The sequence below is a fragment of the Megascapheus bottae genome, chromosome 9 (assembly GCF_031878675.1).
Source record: "Megascapheus bottae isolate mThoBot1 chromosome 9, mThoBot2.hap1, whole genome shotgun sequence".
NCBI lineage: Eukaryota > Metazoa > Chordata > Mammalia > Rodentia > Geomyidae > Megascapheus > Megascapheus bottae.
Genome location: NC_143517.1, coordinates 30,240,068 through 30,242,934, shown reverse-complemented (window position 1 = coordinate 30,242,934; position 2,867 = coordinate 30,240,068). Strand labels below are relative to the sequence as shown.

At 39.0% G+C, this 2,867-nt stretch overlaps 1 non-coding gene across 1 annotated transcript; it reads right to left on the bottom strand.

Annotated features, from left to right (window-relative positions):
* Positions 1–2,497: 2,497 nt before the first annotated feature.
* Positions 2,498–2,604, bottom strand: LOC150058959 (U6 spliceosomal RNA). The gene has a single exon (XR_016536754.1). It is a non-coding gene; the product is annotated as a U6 spliceosomal RNA (small nuclear RNA).
* Between the last annotated feature and the right edge of the window lie 263 nt (positions 2,605–2,867).

The following is a 2,867-nucleotide window of genomic DNA, read 5'->3' as shown; positions in this document are numbered from 1 at the left end:
GCTGGAGACCCTTAGGGGTGGGAATTTTGAGTACAGTAATATCCTTTTTACCCTTTTATTTTCCACAGTTCCACTCATCTGACATGGACCATGATCCGCCCTCCCCCCCAAATCAAATAGAAAATTCCAGAAATGAACAATTCAGACGCATTAAGTTGTCTTAAGTGACATGAAATTTTGTGCTAAATTTCTCTGTTCTGCCGGGGTCATGAAATAAAAATCTATACACTAGTCCTGGGAATCAAACTCAGGGTCTAGCATTACCCCTGAGCTTTGTCAGGCTAGTGCTCTACCACTTGAGTCACTACAGCTCTATTTTTGGCTTTTAGGAGGGTGGTTAATTGGAAATAAGAGTCTCAGGAACTTTTCTACCCAAGCGGACTTTGAAATACAACCCTCAGCTCCTGTCTCCGAGCAGATGGGATTGCAGGCATGAGGCACTGGTGCCTAGCTTTGCATCACCACTTGATTTACCACCGTGCTATGGTGCTTTGTGGGCAAACTGACCTTATTTCATTTGCCGTGCCTTAAATTGGGAGATTAGTGATGATGACAATTCAGATATGCCAAAGGGAAAGCAATAAAGTTCTTCCTTTAAGTAAAAATGTCAGTTCTCAGTATAGACAAACAAACTATGTGTGAGGTTACTAGGAGTTATGGTAGGAACAATCTCCTATCCAGGAAAATGACATTTGTACTACTTTTGCAGATGCACTGTCAAGCTGCAAAAGTTTTGGCCATGTTGCATGGTAAGTTCTCAGTTAAGATGGAAAAGGTACTCAATCTGAGTGTATGTTACTTTTAAAAAAAAACTATGGCCAAACAGACAAGATAAATTAATGGCATTTGCAAGGAAGTGGATGAATCTAGAGCGAATCATGTTGAGTAACACAAGTCAAGACCAAAGGAACAAAAGGCGCAAGGTATCCTTAATATGTGGCTATTAGACCCAAACAGTGCAAGAGCAAGGACTCAAAATTTTCATACTCAATGCTATGGACATGGTATTAGAAATATAAACACAACCACATAGACATAAAAACTTATGACTCTATAGACATAATGTTTTATTACATAGATTAATATGTATCTATGACATACAAACCCTCAACCTAATTTTAATTATGTTCTAAAATCTAAGTGCCAGTGATTATATGCAGAGATTTCCTTTTTGAATGCTTGTTTTTTAAACATGTCATTTGAAATATGATGTAAAAATCAATGTTAATACATTCTTTAATAAAAAAAAATCTATGGCCAGAAGTAGTGTGGTGGCTCAAAGTGGTAGAGCACTATTCTGGAGCAAGAGAGTTCAGAGACAGCAACCAGGCCCTGATTTTTAAGCACCATGACTGACCAAAAAATAAAAATAACATAAACAAATACACAGACAGTGGTAGATTCAGCACTGTCTATGATTTCGGGCATCCACTGGGAGTCTTATAACCCATTACCCATAGTGCATGGAAAACAGCTAGGATAGTGAGTACAGGCAGTTGCATGAATGTGGCATGTGTTAGGGATTTGATATGCCAGGCACACAGGGAGGTGACAAATGGAGGTGAATCAAGAAGGGAGAAGAGAAGAAAGGGGCGGAGGGAGAAGGGAAGGGAGAGAAGAGAAGGGCAGGGAAAGCAGAGAGACCAGTGGTAACTGATCAGATCTATTTCTGAACAGATCAGCACACTTTCCATGAACTCCCAAAAAGGGGAACTTTTCAAGCTCTGCCTTAGCTGTGTGTTAAGAATCTCCTGGGAGCTTTTCAAAAACACTCAGTCTGAGTTTTATTGCAGACCAGTTGAATTAAAATTTTAGGCCTGTGTCTAAATAGATCTTTAAAAGCTACTAAACTTGTTTGGATGTACTAGGAAGATTTAAAAAACTATAGAGATAAAAAAAAGACAACAACAAAGTTACTCCTGAATTTTAAACTAAAGAACTGCCTTTTAAAAATTAAATTGATTAATCTTTCTTACTTTATTTTATTTCATTTTTTATTGTTGGGGTGATGTACAGAGGGGTTACAGTTACATTCATCAGGTAGTGGATACCTTACTTCTTGAACACTGCTACCCCTTACCATGTTTTTATAGACTTTCCCTCCCTGGTCCTCTCCTACTCATCTTGTTTTTCCTGTACCTCTCCTTTTCAATTAAAAAAATAAATGTATATACAATATACCAGATAGCACTTTCAGATACAGTGACAACATGAGATAAACCATAAGGGGGAAAGAAGAGAGAAGAAATAACTTCACACAGTGCATTAAGAACAACAATCACAAAGATAAACCTCTTGTTTTCATATCCTGGAGTTCATTTTGCTTAGCCTCATCCTGTACAGCCATATGTAATAGCTTTTGGGTGATACTGATCCTCTGATATGAGACTCCTAGACGTATACTAATTATTACAAATGAAGGAAACCATGGAGCCTATGCTTCTTTGTGGTTTTTTTTTTACCATATTTTTATTGTAATTAATAGAAGGGTTACATTAAAAATATGGAACGCTTCACGAATTTGCGTGTCATCCTTGTGCAGGGGCCATGCTAACCTTCTCTGTATCTTTCCAATTTTAGTATATGTGCTGCTGAAGTGAGCACTCTTTGTGTGTTTTTTAAAATTATTTTTAAGATCATACTCTCTGGAGCTTGATCAGAACGTTTGTCTTGCTGCCTTCTTCGTGTCTCCTGTCCCTTTCATTCTTCCCTCTAGGTTCTTGGCCCTAGTTGACGTCCCGCTGGAAGGGACAAATGGCGCCCAACGTGCAGCTCGAGTGCCCCCGAGGCTGAGGAACACTGTCTTCCAGGAAAACTTGGATCCAAGTGATTGTGTGACCAGCTTAGAGTGGCCCGCCCGAGACATC